Source organism: Capra hircus, chromosome 3 (genome assembly GCF_001704415.2).
Source record: "Capra hircus breed San Clemente chromosome 3, ASM170441v1, whole genome shotgun sequence".
NCBI lineage: Eukaryota > Metazoa > Chordata > Mammalia > Artiodactyla > Bovidae > Capra > Capra hircus.
Window position 1 is genome coordinate 2,198,159 of NC_030810.1, and position 18,824 is coordinate 2,216,982.

General features: G+C 58.9%; 1 protein-coding gene across 3 annotated transcripts in view; it reads left to right on the forward strand.

Moving 5' to 3' along the window:
* HDAC4 (histone deacetylase 4) overlaps positions 4,677-18,824 on the forward strand; it is a 293,330-nt gene continuing 279,182 nt past the window's right edge. For all 3 annotated transcript variants that reach the window (XM_018040130.1, XM_018040141.1, XM_018040136.1), the window contains exon 1: positions 4,677-4,751. The gene's annotated coding sequence lies outside the window, so the exon portion shown is untranslated. The remainder of the gene's footprint in view (positions 4,752-18,824) is intronic.

The window sequence follows — 18,824 nt, forward strand, 5'->3', positions numbered from 1 at the left end:
ATCAGTGATGAAGGTTATCAGTGCCTATTTTTCTTGGTGTAACAATGGCTATGAAGACCTACCAGACCTTTTAGAACTAACACCCAAAAGAGATGTCCTTTTCATTATAGGGGACTGGAACGCAAAAGTAGGAAGTCAAGAAACACCTGGAGTAACAGGCAAATTTGGCCTTGGAATGCGGAATGAAGCAGGGAAAAACTAATAGAGTTTTGCCAAGAAAATGCACTGGTCATAGCAAACACCCTCTTCCAACAACACAAGAGAAGACTCTGCACATGGACATCACCAGATGGTCAACACTGAAATCAGACTGATTATATTCTTTGCAGCCAAAGATGGAGAAGCTCTATACAGTCAACAGAAACAAGACCAGGAGCTGACTGTGGCTCAGATCATGAACTCCTTATTGCCAAATTCAGACTCAAATTGAAGAAAGTAGGGAAAACCACTAGACCATTCAGGTATGACCTAAATCAAATCCCTTATTATTATACAGTGGAAGTGAGAAATAGATTTAAGGGCCTAGATCTGATAGAAAGACTGCCTGATGAACTATGGAATGAGGTTCGTGACATTGTACAGGAGACAGGGATCAAGACCATCCCCATGGAAAAGAAATGCGAAAAAGCAAAACGGCTGTCTGGGGAGGCCTTACAAATAGCTGTGAAAAGAAGAGAAGCAAAAAGCAAAGGAGAAAAGGAAAGATATAAGCATCTGAATGCAGAGTTCCAAAGAATAGCAAGAAGAGATAAGAAAGCCTTCTTCACTGATCAATGCAAAGAAATAGAGGAAAACAACAGAATGGGAAAGACTAGAGATCTCTTCAAGAAAATTAGAGATACCAAGGGAAAATTTTATGCAAAGATGGGCTCGATAAAGGACAGAAATGGTACGGACCTAACAGGAGCAGAAGATATTAAGAAGAGGTGGCAAGAATACACAGAAGAACTGTACAAAAAAGATCTTCACGACCCAGATAATCACGATGGTGTGATCACACTTCTAGAGCCAGACATCGTGGAATGTGAAGTCAAGTGGGCCTTAGAAAGCATCACTACAAACAAAGCTAGTGGAGGTGATGGAATTCCAGTGGAGCTGTTTCAAATCCTGAAAGCTGATGCTGCAAAAGTGCTGCACTCAATATGCCAGCAATCTCAGCAGTGGCCACAGGACTGGAAAAGGTTAGTTTTAATTCCAATTCCAAAGAAAGGAAATGCCAAAGAATCCTCAAACTACCGCACAGTTGCACTCATCTCACACGCTAGTAAAGTAATGCTCAAAATTCTTCAAGCCCGGCTTCAGCAATATGTGAACCATGAACTTCCTGATGTTCAAGCTGGTTTTAGAAAAGGCAGAGGAACCAGAGATCAAATTGCCAACATCTGTTGGATCATGGAAAAAGCAAGAGAGTTCCAGAAAAACATCTATTTCTGCTTTATTGACTATGCCAAAGCCTTTGACTGTGTGGATCACAATAAACTGTGGAAAATCCTGAAAAAGATGGGAATACCAGACCACTTGACCTGCCTCTTGAGAAATCTGTATGTAGGTCAGGAAGCAACAGTTAGAACTGGACATGGGATAACAGACTGGTTCCAACTCGGAAAAGGAGTACATCAAGGCTGTATATTGTCACCCTGCTTATTTAACTTCTATGCAGAGTACATCATGAGAAACGCTGGACTGGAAGAAACACAAGCTGGAATCAAGATTGCTGGGAGAAATATGAATAACCTCAGATATGCAGATGACACCACCCTTATGGCAGAAAGTGAAGAGGAGCTAAAAAGCCTCTTGATGAAAGTGAAAGAGGAGAGTGAAAAAGTTGGCTTAAAGCTCAACATTCAGAAAACGAAGATCATGGCATCCAGTCGCATCACTTCATGGGAAATAGATGGGAAAACAGTGGAAACAGTGTCAGACTTTATTTTTTTGGGCTCCAAAATCACTGCAGATGGTGACTGCAGCCATGAAATTAAAAGACGCTTACTCCTTGGAAGAAAAGTTATGACCAACCTAGATAACATATTCAAAAGCAGAGACATTACTCTGCCAACAAAGGTCCGTCTAGTCAAGGCTATGGTTTTTCCTGCGGTCAGTATGGATGTGAGAGTTGGACTCTGAAGAAGGCTGAGCGCCGAAGAATTGATGCTTTTGAACTGTGGTGTTGGAGAAGACTCTTGAGAGTCCCTTGGACTGCAAGGGAATCCAACCAGTCCATTCTGAAGGCGATCAGCCCTGGGTGTTCTTTGGAAGGAATGATGCTAAAGCTGAAACCCCTGTACTTTGCCCACTTCAGGCGAAGAGTTGATACATTGAAAAAGACTATGCTGGAAGGGGTTGGGGGCAGAAGATGAGACAGCTGGATGGCATCACTGACTCGATGGACCTGAGTCTGAGTGAACTCCGGGAGTTGGTGATGGACAGGGAGGTCTGGTGCTGTGATTCAAGAGTCGGACACGACTGAGCCACTGAACTGAACTGAACAATGGCTAGAGGGTGTTGGCTCAGCACCCTCCCTTAAGGCAACTATCTCAGATAACATCATCACTTTTGACAGTGTGTCCACCCGATTTTTCTTCTCGACCAAGTTCTCCAGCTAAGAAATGTTCCTGTTTTATCCGACCTGCCTGCATGTATATCCTCATCTGTGCTGCTGTGCTTAGTCGCTCAGTCGTGTCTCCCTTCTTTACGGCCCAAGGACTATAGCCGGCCAGGCTCCTCTGTCCATGGGGATTCTCCAGGCAAGAATATTGGAGTGCATTGCCATGCCCTCCTCCATGGGGTCTTCCCCACCCAGGGATGGAACCCAGGTCTCCCGTATGGCAGGTGGATTCTTTACAATCTGAGCCACGAGGGAGGCCCATCCTCACCCTACAACTCTGGTCTTCGGGTTCACGTTCCAAAGCCTGTCACCTAAGGACATTTTACCTTTGAGGGGAACATAATACCCTTGGATGCAGTCCTCAGGTGAGCTCCCCATATTCCGCTTTCTAGGAAAGAATCCGCTTTAGTTGAAACACAACACTGTTATCTAACAACATTTGGCTGTTCAATCTCAAAAGTTTTTTGAGCACGGGTCACTATGTTTGGTGTGACATATCCTGAAAGGTTCAAAGTCTCTTGCAGGAAATCAAGCTTCATGGAACCGAAGTCATTCTAGAACCATAGAGCTCCCAGGCAGCATTTTCACTACAGCAAGCGGTTTTTTTTAAATAAAACAGTTCCGAAAGGGCTGCAGTTTGAACGTCACTGTTCTAGGTGCTTTCTTCTCTGGAGGCTCCATCCTTCGCAGGAGCACCTCCCTACGCCGGCAGGGCTGTCCCCACGCAGGTGTGACACTCGGGATGGGCTGCCCAGTGGGCTTCACAGCTCCGACCTCGCCGCAGACCCCATCACGCCCCCCTGGGGTGCGACCCAAGGGGAGTCTCTGAAGGCCTCCGCAAGGCACAGCACGGACTCTGAGCACTCGGGGTGAACGGATTGGCCCGGACCCCCGCCCAAGGTGCATGCGAGCCCGGAACGACCGTAAAGTGGGTGGGAAGCCGTCTCTGCGGCCTCCGCCCGGGACCGGGGAACTCAGACCAGACTCGGAGAGCGCTCGCGCAGCCCCTGGCCCTCCGCCGGCGCAGGCGCACTGCGCTCGCCCCGCGCCCGCCGGGAAGGCCGGCCGGTCCGGCCCCGCGCCCCCAAGGCCGCGTTCCCGCCGCGGGGCAGGGCGGGGCCCTCCGCGCCTGCGCACTCGGCCTTCGCACCGCCCCTGCGTCGCCGGGAGCAGGCCGCACCACGTGATCGCTGCCCGTACCCAAGATGGCGGCCGCGGCCGGGCCTCACCGGCTGCCCTCTTCAGCCCGCGCCTCAGCCTCCCCTCGCCAGGAGAGCGGCCCGTCCGGCCCTCACGGCTGGGCCCCGCGGCGAAGCTCTCTGGGGGCGGCGAACGAGGCTTTCCGGGGCTACGGCCCGTGTTGACAGTCACCACCCGCCTGGACTCCCAACACTTTCCCAACCATCAGGCGTCCACCGGCTGGCGCCTGTAGCGTCCTCTGATAGCCCCGCCCCTGGGATTGGCAGCTTCGGCAGCCAATGGGGACCAGGAGGCGGGCGGGGGCGGAGCATCCCTGGCGTTCGGAGGGCGTTGGGCCTGGCGAGTTGGACGCCGCGGGGCCGATGGGCGGGACCAAGCGGGGCTGTTCCCGCGACCCCCCAGTGGGCCAATGGGAGGGCCGCCGGGCGCCCGGGGAGGGCGGGCAGAGGGCGGGGCCGAGCCGTAATTGACGAGCTCTTCATTAGAAACCGGGCGGGAGGGAGGGACCCGCGAGGGGAGGTGATGCAAGGCTGGTGCAGCCAATAGCCGCAGGGCCGACGGCGGGAGGGCGGGGCCGGGGCCGCTGACAGGCGTCGGGGCTGGCCTATCAGCGCTCGCCTCGGTGCCGGAGGGGGGGAGCAGCATCATGGTTCAACGTGGGTCAATTTTTTGTGAATGAGGAGGGGAGGTTGTGGGGCCGCCGCTTGCGGAGCACCGTCCCCGCCGCCGCCGCCGCCGCCGCGCCCGAGCCCGCGCGCCCGCCCGCCCGCCCGCGCCGCCGCCTCAGCCGCCTGGGCCCGGCGCGCCGCGGCCGCGTCCCCGCCGTCGCCGCCGCCCGAGCTCCCTCCCGCCCGCCCGCCCGCCGCCGGCGGTGGTGGTGGTGGTGGTGGTGGCGGCGCAGGCTGAGAAGATGCGGCTCGGAGCGCCCGCCGCCGCCGCCGCCGCGGTAAGCGCTGCCCCGGCCCGGCCCGCGGGCCATTGTCCGCCCCCCGCCCGCCCGCAGGCCGCCCGCCCGCCCGCCTCCACGCCCCCGCCGCCCGGCCCGGCAGGTGGACGCCGGGGGTCCGCCCGCCCGCCGGCCTGGCCCCGGCCCGGCCCCGCGCGCCCAGGCCGCGCGGCCCCGCGGGCGTCCGGAGCGGAGCCGGAGCCCGTCCCGGACCTTCCCCGCTGCAGCCCCCCGGCCCGGCGGGGGCCGCCCGCGGGGCGGGGGCGCAGGACGGCCGGCGGGCCTCCCCAGGGGCGCCCGGTCCCGTCCAGGCCGAGCCCTCGGCAGGTGGGCCGGGGGGCTCCCGAGCCCCGGCGGGCGCCGTTTATGTAACTTTGTCGAGGCTGTGAGTTTGCAGAAAAACGTCCCTCCCGGGGCTGGCGGGCGGGCGGGCGGGCGGGGGTGCGCCGTCGCCGGGTGTGTGTGCCCCGGACCGGAACGGCAGGGGTGGGGCGCCCGCGACCCGAGGGGTGCGGGCAGGCCGAGCCCTGGGCCCCGTCCTGCCCAGGTGACGGGAGCCGCGCTTGGCGGCATCGCAAGCTCACACCGTGGCATCCGAAGCAAATTATCTCGTATTTACATTGAGCGTTGAATTATTTGACACTGTTATAGCAGGAGATCGTGCGTATCAGTCGGAAAGGCCGGGGGTGGAACCCAGTGTACTCATTTAATGCACATCAGAAATTTGTAATAACTTGCAGCAGCTGATACGCGTGTTTTCTTTATTGCATGTTGTAAATTGACCTGCTGTGACACAATTTTCAAATAAAGTGTTGCAGAAATTAAGCTCAAGTTATTTTAAAACTAATGACTTTCTTAACTAAATCCTAATTGCATTACTGTAGAGACCTACCTAATTGCTTGCAGCAGCTCTCTGCCTGCCCTGGGCGAGGGAGGGAAGGGGCCTGTGGAGTTACTTTCCTTCCCCTTTTCCCTCCGCTCAGGCTTTTCTGTTTATTCCCACAAACCACCTAAGCCGGGGAGGCCTGGGAGTAAACATGTAAACAGCCCTCGCCCAGCGCCAGCCTAGCAAGACTGGGGTAATACTAGTGGGTCTGCACCTTGGCCTGGTTTCACTTTTTCTTTTGTACTGTGATCGTCCGTGGCCTGGAGTTTTAGTTGCTTTTGATAATTTTCTTTGGGTTGAGCCAGGAAAGGTGGTGGTGGTGACTGGCGGAGGGGGACAGGCAGGGGGAGGGAGAGGGATTGAATTAAGAAAACTCAGCTGCTTGTACACAAATATACACTACAGCAATTACAAAGCAACAAAAGTTATTGCAGAATTTTGCGGTCACTATGGCAACACAATTACTCTATTATAATTGGAAATGCAAAATGCCACCCTCTTAGAAGTTTCATCAGAATGGAGTTTGGATATCAAAAATATGTGAGATTTAATTTTCTTTTTCAGGTAGCTCCTGAGCATTCTCAAATCTGTGTTCAATCATCTATTTTTAAGACCCAGCAAGCTTTCCCAGATATTCTGTTCCCTGGGCTCCGTGGCATCTCCCCCAGAACTCACATTTGTGTGGGAGGGAAGTATTTTCCTGCCTTAAAAACACACACCCTGACACATTGTTAGACTTGTATAGCTTTCTGTGTTCTGGGCTTTTATTTTAAAGATCAAATACCTTCCTAAAGAGAGCAGTAATCAATCAGAAAAGAAGCACGGTTTATGCGGCAGGCAGATGTAACACTGCCCTCTTTAGGGTTAGTTCTCTCTCCTGTGATCGGAACTGGCAGCAGGAGCGCCCCTGGGAGAGCCCTGGGCTGGGGGTGTGTGCGGGGGCGGAGGCCCGCGGGGCCTGGGGACCAAGGACAGATGTGGCCTCAGCAGCCCTGAGCCAAGAGAGAATGTTCTGTGGTCAGCAGCTTCACAGCCATGAGAAAGAAAAATCTCTAAATGCCATGTTCTCGGAGGCCTTGGGGGCCGTTACTGTAGCAAGATGGGCAGAACAACATGGCCCCTGGGCCACGTGGGTCCAGAGGACCGAGCTTGGCTCAGTGGCCAGAAGTGTGCTTTCTAAGGATGCCCCTCGTGTTTACCAGGAGGACTCCAGTTCTGGAAGTTTCCGCACGTCTTTGGGTTGCTGCAGTTGAATTTCGTTCTAACTCTTTGCTTTTAACTACTGCATATTTATGTCCAGTAATCGACTTCCATTTTCCAGCTGCATTGTGAGGTTTCAATGCAGCATGAAAGGCTTTGAATTCTCATCCTTTGATGTTGGGGGTGGCACCGGAGGAAAGGCGACTTTGTGCCGTCTTAATTGCCAGAGCAGAAGAAACATTTCATCACTTCTGGAGAATCCGTCCCTACCGTTCTCTATTGAAAACGGCTGGGCTTTCATTGCTCAGAAGCTGCCTGAGCTATAGATTGGTACCTGATGGAGGGAGTAGGGGAGATGCAGAGAGCGGGGTACGGCTCTGCTGGGGTGGTGGGATGGCGGCCCCTGGACCCGAAATCCCTGCTGGGAATCAGCTGCCGAACCGCGTTAGCCCCGCCTCCGCGGAAGCTCCCTCGCTCTGTGGCCTGCGAAGCTCAGCCCGAGTCCCCGCTGTTCTAGCCGGAGGGCAGGTTCTGCCCCAGCGGTTGCGGCCCTTGCTGGTTCTGGGGTGGGGACTGGGGAGCCAGTCTGGAGGGGGCTTGGTTTGAGTCTCAGACGGTCAGTCGGGATACGTTGCAGTGTGCAGTGGGTTGTGGTCTTTTGGCCTTGAGTTAGAGAAAAGCAAAGGGTCTCTGGTTCAAGTCAGATGACGGGCCCTGTGTCAGAAGTGACGTTGCGTCTTCACACGCCTCAGCAACGTGTGTTCACAGGCCGCTTCTTTGGGGAGACGCGTCACCGAGCTCAGATCAGCGAGTTCTGTTAGGAGGTCATTTTCGTCTCTTGGGCTCGTGTGGCTGAGGAGATGGAGTAGGTGGCTCTGTTTCGGGAGCGGGGTGGGCTCTCGGCCGCCTTTTCTGACCGGCGGACCTTCTGGATTCCCTCCAGTGAAGGGCCAGGGCCCCACACAGGTTGCCTCCCGTCACGGCGGGGCCAGACCGGCCCGGCATCAGCAGAGATGGAGCCTGCCTGGTTCTCTTTCCTAGTGAGGAGATGATTGCACTCGTCCAGTTGACCCTTGAACAGCGTGAGCTTGAAGCACGTGGGTCCACTTATCCGTGGGTTTTTCAGTGGATACTACCCCATCTGCTGTTGTCTGAATCTGAGCTGTGGAGCCTCGGATGCGGAGGGCTGACTATAACGTTATCCTTGGGTTCTCCACCGTGTGCGTGGCTGGCGCCCCTCTCCCCCACGGTGTTCAAGGAGCAGCTGTGAGTGTAGCTTAGCCCAGTAGCTACCGTTTAATGAGCAGCTACTTGGGGCCATGTGCTGTCGTAAGTAGTCACCATGGGTACCCCATTTCTCTCTCCCCACGGCCTTAGGAGGTGGCTCCTCTTACCGGTTTTGCAGAGGAGGAGCCTGAGATGGACCTGAAGCGCCTGGTGCGCTTGTTTGTGTTAAGCCTCCGAAGCGGACTCCTCCTCTTCCATGCCTCTGCTCTGGGCCCCTGATGGTCTTGAAGCTGACGCTCAGCATTGTCCGTGCTGGTGTTTGGGAGAGCACAGCCTCTTTGAGAAGAGGGCCGTTTGGAGCACCTTTTAGGCGTGGGTGTGTTGGGTGGTGTCGCGCTGTCGTAGGCGCGTCTGTGTTTCCTAGGGTTTCTTGCTGTGTTCTGTGCTGGGAAGGCTCTGGACGGTCCCATCGACCAGCGGTGGTTGGCCCCACGCTTGGCTCTTCTGGGGCCGCCTGCGGGCGGGTGAGGGTGGGGGGGCACCCAGCGCCCTCCGCCCACTGCAGCCGGAGTGCAGTGGCCTCCACCGTTCTGTCTGTGGGGTTGCCTTGGAAGAGAGCATCCCGAAGATCAGAAACTTTGAAAACCACTGACTTAATCCGTTCATATTGTATGAGTGAGCCAGAAACTTTAAAGAAAACATCGACAGATTTAACACTCTTAAGAGTTAAAGAAATTCTCCGTGTCAAAAGATTGCATAAGTGAGGTTAAGGCATAGTGAGAGAAAAAAGAAGGTTAATAGTCAATATGTAAAGAGCTCTAACAAACCAATAAGAAAGCAGTGACCATTCCTATTGTACGATGAGCAGAGCACATGAATCTGCGAATCACAGTGGCTGACAATAAAAAGACCCAGCTTTCCTGATAAAGAACTTCAGCCGGAAGCATTTGTTTATGCCCCCGCAGCAGCACAGGCTGTTTGTCAGCAGCTGTTGGTGGTGATAACAGTAATTCTCTTCCATGGGTTTTGTGAAATTTAAATAAGCTAATATATGAGAAGTGCTTAGAGTAGTCTGGCACAGTAAGCACGTTTAAGCTTTGGCCTTTATCAGTTGTTAATTACTTGGTTACTCTCAGGAAAAGTTTCTGTGTCAAATTTTTAAATGGCTATTCCTTTTCTTCCAACTATTCTATTTATTGGAATTCATTCCTAGGAGGAATGTGATAAACACATGGGTATCCAGATATGTACAGAATGTTATTGCTGCATTGTTCATAGAGGTGGAACTTACTAAATACATTTTGGCATTTTTGTCCTGTGGAAATCTCTGTGCAGGCTTGCTGGGCAGCAGAAGCGTTCGGCGTGTTAAGTGAAAGGAAAAAGGGGGTCTGGGACAGTATCCAGGGGACCCGTCCTTTCTGCTTTTCAAGTTCACGGGTCTCCAGAGTGACAGCAGTGGGCTTCTGGGGTGCCAGGAAAATGGGATGTGAGCAACTTTCATTGTCTCTGTATGTTTGTGAAGTGAAGTAAGTGGCAGTCACTCAGTCGAGTCCGACTCTTTGCTGCCCTAGGGACTACACAGTCCATGGAATTCTGCAGGCCAGAATACTGGAGTGGGTAGCCTATCCCTTCTCCAGGGTGTCTTCCCGACCCAGGAATTGAACTGGGGTCTTCTCCATTGCAGACAGATTCTTTACCAACTGAGCTATCAGGGAAGCCCCTTTTATGTTTGGTGATATTGTTTAAATTTTACACAATATATAAAAATGGTTTCTGTAAGCATGTATGGCTTTTTAATAGTAATACTTTCTCTTAAAGAGTCTGATATTTCCGTGGGGGCGGGGCGAATACTCTTCAACCTCGTTATTGTAAGGGAGGAAAACCAGATCCTTGGTAGGTTGACACATGTGCTTGGCATTGAAGAATCGAGGGGATCTGTTTCTCTGGGTCTCGTAAGCTCTCCGAGGCAGTGCTGGCCTCCTGCGTCTGGCAGGCTCTGGCCCGGGCTGCGCTGTGCAGATGGTACCTGGGTGGCCGTGACCAGGGCAGACCCTTTCCGCCATTCCCGTGCTCACGCCCTGCCGTGCGGTAGGATCCTGGAAGGCCTGTGATCCTGCCCTCTGTTCTGCCTCCTCACCCCGTAGCCCCTGTCCTGCTCGTCTGCTTGCTTCCCTGCTGCCTGCAAGCCCCCTGGGCCCCTGGGCCTTTGCACACACTGTTCCCAGTTCTTGGAACTGGCTGTCTTTATCTGGTGTCTTCTCTGGCCCCTCAGTCCAAGCAGTGCCTTCAGTCCCCGTTGAGCATGGTCTCACACCCTCTCCCTCCTCCCTAGCGGGATCTGCTGTGTAATTTCAGTGGCTCGTTGCGACATCAGCGGTTGACTGTCACCTTTCTTACTGGCAGGGGCCTCCGTGCGGTGGAGGGGCCCCGAGGGCCTCCTGCCGGCTTGGTGCTCGGCGCCTGGCAGTGTCCGCGTGAGCCGCTGGGAGGCTGGCTGCAGAGTACCGCGCGGGACCAGGAGGAGAGCCTGGTGCGGGCTGGCCCCCTGACTCCAAGGAGCTGCCCGCTATCTGCCCGAGTGCTGGGATTGCCTGCTTTCTCCCACCTCAGTCTGGGGACTCCTGATTCCCGAGATCATATGCTCTTAAGTAGATGCCATAAATACAAGGGAAGTGGGTTTATGATGCAGAGAGGATCGAGGGGAGGAACAGCTTTAAACTCGCAGCTGTCAAGTGGCCAGCGCGGCCCTCATGCACAGCCCGCAGCGCAGTGCGACCTCGGCCGGAGGCCTGGGGCCCGTGCTCCCGGCGGCCAGCCGCTGCCTCCGCCACAGGCTCTTTCCCCTGCTGGTTCCAGATCACAGTTAGTGACAATATTTAGTCTTTTCTTGTTTAACCTCATCATTTTAACATGGTACCTTCACATGGGCATGTTTTTGAGCATTTTGAAGTCTGCTCCCTTTAAAAACACGACTGTTCGGCTGTTTGTTCACCATTGTTTATGAAGTATTCTGTCTGTGTGGGTCAAGTGCTTCCGCTGGATTGCTGTTTGAGCTTGAAACAGTCAGTCAGTTCTTAGGGCCTAAAAGCCCGAGCTGGCCTTCCAAGTGGGAGGGTGGTTGTGCCTGTGGTTGGTGGAGCTGCATGATCTTTTGGGAGCGACCGTCAGCTGGCTGGCATGGTGCTCTTGGCTGCAGTGGGTCTTTTTCAAACTCGGGGAGAGCAGTTTTGGTGACTCTGTGCCCCGCCGCTACCCCGTTCCCCCGTTCTCCAGCCCCGACTTTGACAGGGGAGGGTGAAGGGTGGCGGTGGTGAGAAGGAGCCTGTTTCTAGAAAGTTTCTAATTGATCAGTTGCTCAGTGGTAAAGAATCCGCCTGCCATTGCAGGAGATGCAGGTTCCATCCCTGGGTCGGGAAGATCCCCTGGAGGAAGAATTGGCAACCCACTCCAGTATTCTTGCCTGGAGAATTCCCTGGACAGAGGAGCCTGGCGGGTACAGTCCATGGGGTCCCAAAGAGCCAAGCATGACTGAGCGACTGAACAGCAACAGGAATTTTGCAAGCAGTCTGCGCCTCGCCCACGCAGGATGCTTTCCACGAGCGAGGAGGGAGTCGAGCAGATGCTCTGGTATCGAGGGGCCCAGAGGCGGTTCCCGTGGCTCCGTCTTGGTCAGGCCCCAGCCGCAGGGAGCTGAGTCGTTGGTGGGGACGGGCTAGGGGTGGGGTAACCCCACGCAGGTGCGCCAGGCTGTGGGAGGCTGGGGTGGGCAGGCTGCTCAGCTGGGGCGGCCCATACTGAGGGGCAGGGGTCCTGGTCCCACACCCTCCAGTGGGGAGGCCCTTCCTCTCTCCCCGCCACCTGTGTGACCTGAAGCCCTCTCCCAGGCCCAGGACTCCTAAGAGTAGCCGTCTGGACCCAAGCCTTGGCAGTCAGCATCAGGAACATTCTGGAAGGGGCCTGAGCCAGCGTCTCATCCAGCTGTTGGTCTTAAACATCGGGAGGGAGCCTGCTCTCAGCCCTTCTGGCCCCCGAGGGGCTTCCCGGCAGACCCTTTGGAGTAGGACGCCAGCAGGTCAGCAGAGCCTGGGCCTCTGCTGAGGAGGGTGGTGGGGGCTTCCAAGACGATGCTCGGAGCCCTCCCAGAACGGAGGTTCCACCCTCAGGGCTGAGGGGTTGGGGGGCCTGGTGAGCCCGCCCCCCAGCTCTTGGGGGTGCGGACGTAGACGACCCCCCGGGGCAGGGGCCTGTCGTTGATGACGGAAAGTGCAGAGGGGAGCACTCCGGGGGTGTGACCTGTGAGGAGAGTCATGGAGAAGCGGCCGGGCAGTGCTCCAGTGGGTCAGAAACCTCTCTGCTAGGAATTCATGCAACATTTTGCACTGAAAATCCATAGTAGGTGTTTCAGCCCCGTTCTTTGGAAAGCCTGCCCTTGCCAGTGTGAGGGCTGAAGCGAGGTTCCTTCCCGGCCCTCCGGGTTGGAGGGACGCGCCACAGGGCTTGTCACAGGGCGCATACGTGCCTCCTTCTGTCTCCTCTCGAGGTTTGTGGTCCGCATCTGGCTGGATTTGCAGCGGCCTAAGCATGACCTCTGACCGCTCCCAAAAGGCGTCCCACCCTCCCCCGGGGAAGTGTGTCCCTGTCGGAGTAGATTGTCTTCGTCCACACTTGGGTGCGTCTTGAGGGAGCTCCTGTTTTCAGAATTCCTCTCATCAGAGAGGACGGAGCTGAAACGCAGAGAGGCACGCGGTGGGCCTCTGCTCTCGTCTCGGGGGCCTCCTCTCCTCGTGGCTCCTCAGACCTTGCCCTATGGGTGTGGGTCCCGCCCCTGTGAGTGTGGGTCCCGCCTGTGGACGTGCTGCGTGTCCAGCAGCAGGCATTCAGGACGGTGTCCGCAGCCATCCAGGCTTCTTGTGGCACGGGGGTGCAGAGGACAGACCCTGGTGTTAAGGCGGCTGGGCCTGAGGGCTCAGCTTCATGGTGTGCTCGCCCAGCGGGCTGCCTCTTCTCTGGGAGCTGGGTGTCCTGAGCGGGGGTGGAAGAGGGCTGCTCCTCAGGCGGCCGGGAGCCTCTCCCCAGGCTGGGTCTCAGGTGGGATGCTGTCTGCAAGGGGAGGGCTGGCGGCCGGGCCTTTGATGTACGTTACACACTCACAGGCTCCCTGAGGCCCCCACGCCAGCTCCAGGCATCTCTGCCTGCGTCTGCTGAAGTCACGGCTGGGCGAGCACCTCCCTGGAGGACCTCAGTCACGTTTGGGAGCCAGTTGTTGTCTGTCTTTGTCCTCGCAGGCACCCTTTCGTGGCTTGCAGAGATCCTGTTCTCGAAAGCTCAGCAGCACGCCTTCAAGTGTTGGCTCCCAGAGCGCTGCCCTGCGTGAGAGGCGCCCAGCGCGGGCCCAGCGCAGGCAGGGGCTGCTCCGCCACCACGCAGGGCCTCGACCGCTGCGGGATCTGTCCCCAGCCGGCGGTGCCGAGGTCCCTGGTTGCCAGGTGGTCCGTGAGCCGGGGCGGTGGACGTCCACGGCGCTTCCTGGTGTCCACAGAGGGGCCCCTCCCGGGACGACGTGGATGTGCATTGCAAACCCAGTTGCGAGTTTGCGTTTCCCCCTCTTTCCACTGTTGTTGAGGAGGCACCAGCTGGGACTCCGAGGACAGCATGCCCCTCACCTGCCGCGGCCTTGGGGAAGCGGTGTGGCCTGAGCGCCTGGGCCAGGATGGAGCCGTGGGGCTGGCTCCTGGTGGCAGTGTTCCGGGGATGTGCTCCCAGGATGGGGGGAGGGGGCCGATTTAGAGACAGAAAGGTGGGTGCTTCTGGCGCCCAGGGGTGCAGCCCTCTGGGGGTGGCTCTGTGGGTGTGCCCCCAGGGCAGGCGACAGTGCGTCAGATAAGGTGGCTTTCAGCAGATGGAGGAACAGGCCGGGGCCAGACTGTCCTCCCTGAGGTTGTGGGACCTGCGCTTGACCAGGAGTTCTCTGTGAGCGGCGCTCAGCGTGAGCAGGAAGGTGTCTGCAGGAGGTCTCGCTCAGAGGGGACCCATCACGCAGGGAGGACCTCTCCACGGAGGGTTCCGAGCGCGCGGGGTGGACTGATGTGCTTTCGGGGAAGTGCAGGTGCGGCAGGGCTCAGGCAGGGCTTGATGCAGCCCCCCTGCAGCTCATCAAGGCCTTGTGTCTTCCCCCTGCTTTGGGCGAGTCCGCTTCCCGGTGCTGAGGTGGCCCTGCTGGCTGCCCTCGGGACTGCACGCTCACCAGTTGCTGTCCTCCAGGACGGACAGCAGAGCTTCCTGGACTCACTTGCTCACCCTGGCTGAGGCCTCTCGTCCGCTCTGAACGGTTGCTGTGGCCAGGCAGGGGTGTCGGGTGCCCCGTGTGGGTCAGCCTCTTCCAGAAGCTGGCTGGGGAGTCAGCTGCCCTCCTGGGAATGTTGCTGCTGATGGAGAGGAGAGGGAGGGGCAGAGGCTGAGGTGGGCCCGCGGGCAGCGTCCCCCTCGGGCCCTGCCCTCTGTAGCCCAGGCGCAGTTCCAGACTGGCCTGCGTGTGGGCACCTTGTATGCAGCGACATGCTGACCGTCTCACAGACCCTGTCTCTCGGAGCCACGGGCAGCTCCCAGGAGAGCACTGGCACTCGTTCACGAGGAGGAGGGAGGGCTCAGCGAGGTCAGAAAGCGAGGCCTTGGTCAGGGCTCTCTGCTGGCCTCCTGGGTTTTGTTCCTCTGCCTGGTCATGCGCTGGGCCCTGGAGGCCGGGCTACTGCCGATGGCACAGTGGGGAGAGGTTGAGTAGGAGCCTGTCAGGGGTTCCCTGCCCTCCTCTGATGGCTGACGCGCAGGGTGCGGCAGTCCCACGGAGCGGCCCGTAGAGCAGGGACAGCGGAGCTGGGAGACGGGGGGCTGGGCCCTTCCAGCTGGCCTGCTGCTCTTGGAGGTGGCCACGCGCCGGGATATCCTGAGACTGTGCCAAGCTGGTCCTGTCCGCCCCGCCCGCCCCGTCACCTCAGCCTGTGTGCGGCGGGCCTGAGGACGAGACAAATGGGCTGCCACATTGGGGTGCCTCAGTCTTCTCATCTGCGAACTGGGCACGAGAGTTTCTGCTGTGGAGGGTTGTCATCGGGCTCAGGGGCGATCGCAAGGGGCCTGGCCCAGCCCTACCAGGCTGCACCAGAGGAGGACACGCCCTTGTTGCCGGGCTCCGGTTCCCCGGATGGGAGCCTCCGCCTGTGTCTGGTGGCGTTCCTTTTGCGCCAGGCTCCCTGCTGTGGTTAAACACGCTCTGTTCGCCCTGCGCCCCTGTGGCTTGGCTCCCCTTCCTGCTCCCGGCTGACCGTGGGGCAGCTGACACCAAGACAGGGAGCCTGATGGATGGGCTTGCCCCTGTGCCGGGTGGCGCATCTGAGCCCGTGCCTTTGTGTTCACGCGCGGGTTGGGACCCTAGGTCAGAAGCGCAGGCGTTGTCCTGGGCTGTGCTGCTGGGTGGGAAAATCGGAGTGTGCAGGCCTTGCTGCAGACAGGCCCACGCCGCCCCAGGGTGCCCTGCCCTTGCCCCTGGCCTCCCCTGCTGCAGAGTCCGAGCAAAGAGCCCTGGCTTGGCTGCGTTGTGACAGCGGGGGGGCGCAGGCCTGCTTCACTCCATCCCTACTCACTGTGCTGGGTGCTGGCCCCTCCCTGGGGTGGGAGGTGCCCCCAAGGGGGAGGCAGAGAACCTCTGGCCTGCACCCTCCCTGCCAGGAGCAGTTCTTTCTTGAGGGGGCTCTTCCCTGAGCCTGGAGGTGGAGACTCTCCTGGTGGTGTGGCTGGCCTTGGGGTCCCTGCCGGGCAGGCCCCGTGGGATGGTGTGAGGAGGCACAGCCTGAGCTGCGGAGGGAGCTGGAGGTCTGCAGGGGGTGCGGGGCGGGCGGGCGGGCAGGCGCCCAGTGCTGGCGCTGGAGCCGTGGGTAGGCCAGCCCTGCTTCAGCGACCTCCTCTGGGCCCCCCTTCTTCAGCCCACAGTGAGGTTCTGGGGGTGCAGCCTTGGCAAGGGCGGCCCTCCCTTGCACACAGCCCAGGTACGCACGCACACAGACGGGCACATGCGTGAACATGTGTGACCCTGGTTGGCCAGCTCCTGTCGCTGTCCTGTCGGGTGTGCAGGAGCTGCTGGCTGGGCTGACCCCAGCCCCGCTGCCGAGGAGCAGATCCCAGGGCCAGGGCGCCCAGACGCTTGGGTGCTGAACCCCCTCCTCGCGGCTCAGTCCTCCCTACTTCCTCATCGGCCGAGCGGAGGTGCTCTGTGCTTTGATCCCTGCCAGTCGGGCGTCCTCGAGCACAAGGGTTGTGAGAGCTGTCCCCGAACAGGGCTGGGGGCTGGGTGGGGCGGGACCTGCTGGTTCTGGCAGGCTGAGCTCCTGAGGCTGCCGCATGGCAGGGCTTCCTCCAGCCGCGCGGCTCTTGGCCTGCCGCCGGGCCGCCACGTTCCAGCGCTCCGGCTGGCCTGGAGGCGTGTCCCAGCGAGCAGGGCAGGCGCGGCGGGGGCCTCAGGCCTGTCGGTCAGCGGGCCCCCTGGGCCCGGCACCCTCTTCTGTTCTGAGCCCACCCGTGAGAGCACCCTTCTCCCCTGCAGCCTCAGCCCGCAAGTCCGCGCGGAGGGGCCGCGGACCCGTGTCGCGTGGCTCCTCCTGTGGCTGGGCGGCCGTCACGTGAGTGCGGTGACCCGCTCCCGCTTCCCGTCTCTGCTCTTTGCTCTGCCAGCGCCGACTGCCAGGGTGCCCTGGCCTCAGTGGGGCACCGACGTGGGCAGGGCCGTGTCTTGTCGCAGCTCTGAACCACTCCCTCGTCCCGGGCTCGCGCTCCTGCCCGAGTCGGGGCCGCGCGGCCGCCACAGGAGGCTCCTGGCTGCCTCTGAGGGGTGGCGGTGGCCCCCTTCAGCTTTGGGAGCGAAAGAAGGTGTCCTCCCTTCCTGGAGCCTGTGACCCTGGCCCCTGCTTCTCCTGCCCCCCGGTGCCCTCCGGGGGCCGTCACGAGGAGTGGGCGAACCTCGGTGGGGCCTCCGCGTCCTGCTGTCGCACGGTCCTTCAGACGCACCCAGGGCGGGGTCCGGGCGAGGCTGTCTCCTGAGCCTCGGCCCTTCCCTGTGGCCCCTCATCAGAGAACAGGCGCCATCCACGCTTCCCCAGGACTGACCCTGCTCTAGCTCGGGACTCAGGACGGCCGCCTGGCGCCGAGCCGCAGCTGGGCCTGCCTCCTCCAGCCCTGGCCCCGCCGTCGCCTGGGCCGGCTCCCCAACTGCTCAGCGGAGGTGCTGAGCGTGGGCACTTTTCTTTGCCCACCACGATGTGAAGAGGTTTGGGGGCCTTTGAACTAGGGGCACCGAGGGTCAAGATTTCTCCATAAGGCCTGGAGTTGGGCTGTTACCTGGGGGGCTGGGGGAGGGATTGCTCCCACAGCAGGAGGGGCCCTGGGCCTGGGACCACGCCAGTCCCACGGGGGGCTGCGTGCAGTGCCGAGGGGCCTGGGCTGGTGAGAGGATCAGGAACGGGGGACGGGGTCCCCGCAGGCACCCCTCTGCCCGGGCCCTTGCCGTCTCCCGCCCCTGGGTCCACCTTGTCCCGTGCTGGCCTGTGCTCCAGGGGTACGGGGGGAGCTGGGCGTCGCCAGGCCTTCCTGCCCCAGGGACTGCCTTACTCGGGGGTTTCCTTAAGCTGTTGTGAAGACGCCATCTGGGTGTACTCTTTATTGGTCAGAGGTGGGGCGGGGCCCTTGGGATTGATGGTAGTGCAGCCTGTCTCTGAGACAGCTGACCCACCTTTGGGGTCCTAACGATGCAGAGTTATTTTCTGTTTTATTAATGTTTCCCTGTGAGAGAGACACTCAAAAATGCCATCTCGCATGCCACTTTAGGGACTTCCTGGACCTTTTCAGCCCATCAAGGCCCAGGCTAAGCTTCCTGATAAAGGGGAGATGGGGTATGAGCAGCCCCCGCAGCTGCTGAGGTCCGGAGAGCCCCAGCTTCCCGGCCTTGCCTGGGGGCACGGGGTGCCCGGGCCACTCTTGTCCCAGGGTGTTCGTGGCTTCCCGTCTTGAGAGGTGCACGCAGGTCTCATCTGTCAGTCGCTGACACGCTCAGGATGGCCGTCCTTGCCCTCGCGTCGTCTGCCCTGTTTCTGCCTCGCGGCCGGCTTTCTCGGGCTCCAGTGTCCGGGCACGTCCCCGCTGAGCGCTCCGAGCTGGGTCAGGGCACCGGGGCGCACACCTGCCTTCCAGCTGCAGCACTGGCGGCCTTGAGGCACACATGGGGCAGAAAGGAGTCAGTTGTCATTGGTTATCCGGCCGGCCTTTCAGTGGTCGGACTGGAAAGCGAGCATTTCTCTGTGGCGTCACCGTGGACTGTGTGTGTGTTGAGGACTTTGCTGTGATTTTCGGGGAAGTTAGGCACTGAGGCCCCTGATCTGGCCGGGTGGTTAAGAAACCGGGCCCTGTCTCTGCCCTGCCTGCGTCCCCGTGCCGGCCCCTGGCCTTACCTCCGCCACATGTTCCCCCTCTGGCTCCATCTCCCAACAGCCAGTCTCATTCTTTTGGAATCCCAGCTCAGGACAGGGGAGTTTGCTCATGAACAGGCAAGGCTGAGTTGCAGTGTGAGTGACGGGTCTGCTTAGCGAGGCTCAGCAGTGCAGGATCTCAGGAAGGTGGGCCCCAGGAGGCTGCTGGGGGAGCAGGTGGGGGTGGTGGGCACCAGAAGTAGGTGTGTCTTCCTGGGCATTGGCAGCCCGGCCAGAAGCTGGTGAAATCAGTGG